The following is a 1,078-nucleotide window of genomic DNA, read 5'->3' as shown; positions in this document are numbered from 1 at the left end:
TTTTTTTCTCAAAAACTTTTTGAAATAACAGAGGGAAATTTTGACTGAGTGAGCTCTGTATCAGTCATAAGTTTCCTCCAAAATAAGGACACACTACGTTCCTCTCTTGTTATCCTTTTGCTTTTCCTTCACAAGTCTTTTATATTAATCAATAACATAGATAATCACTAAATTAGTTCAGCTACATTAAGAAAATAAGCTTTTTTAAAAAGAGCACACACAGATAAACACACACACAAAATTAACTGAAAAAAAAATATCTTCTAATTATTCCTTTGGATGTCCAGCTATCAGTAATCTTAAAATATCCCAAGTTGAATGTATTCTATAACAAGAGGTATTTGCACACTCAGACTTAATGAAGTCTGATTCATCCCTTTATGAATTTATCTGATTTGTTTTAGAATTTATGCATACCTCTCACCTCTACAGGGTTTTGGAGCAGTTTGTTTCATAATAGTTTATTGAGTCAAAAGCACTCTCACTTCACTGGCCACCCCTACCTCATGTTGTGAAGTACTTAATAACAAGGTGTTCTTATTCCACCATTACGTAGCCTTCTGTTCAATTTCCTTTCAGTCTCAAGCCTCAGAGGATGAAATTTCCTATCACAACTAGCCTTCTCATCTAGAGGAGCCATTAATGCCTTCTTTTCTACCACACAGTTTTAAAGAAAACTTACGTTCTACTAGGAGAACACTCCATTCAAAATAATGAAATACTGGACGCAAGAGTAATGAAAGAAAGAATACTTACCATGACTGTCACAATAAAGCCAGTGCAGACTAAACATAGGGGTAAGGCAATTGCTATCCTAGCATAAGCAGACAAAGGGCATTCTCCACAATCTGCTGGACAAATAGAACAGCTTTCTTCTTCCTCGCAAAAGCCATCTCCACAAACTGATTAGAAACAGAAACGAGAATTAGGTTATTTTAAGGCAGTTTCATTAATCAGCAAGGTTGAATTCAGATTTAAACACATGATCTTGGGCTGGAAAAGCTCAGAGTACCTGAAAGAATACATCTGAAGAATTCAGAGATGGTACCATTCAAGAAGCTGAAATAATGGTTTGTTT

General features: G+C 35.2%; 1 protein-coding gene across 1 annotated transcript in view; it reads right to left on the bottom strand.

Annotated features, from left to right (window-relative positions):
* LOC109363787 (atrial natriuretic peptide receptor 1-like) overlaps window positions 1–1,078 on the bottom strand; it is a 30,226-nt gene that overhangs the window by 22,447 nt on the left and 6,701 nt on the right. The window lies entirely within an intron of this gene.

This window comes from Meleagris gallopavo, chromosome Z, assembly GCF_000146605.3.
Source record: "Meleagris gallopavo isolate NT-WF06-2002-E0010 breed Aviagen turkey brand Nicholas breeding stock chromosome Z, Turkey_5.1, whole genome shotgun sequence".
Taxonomy (NCBI): domain Eukaryota; kingdom Metazoa; phylum Chordata; class Aves; order Galliformes; family Phasianidae; genus Meleagris; species Meleagris gallopavo.
The sequence above is the reverse complement of the archived record's forward strand: the minus strand, read 5'-3'. Positions and strand labels throughout refer to the sequence as shown.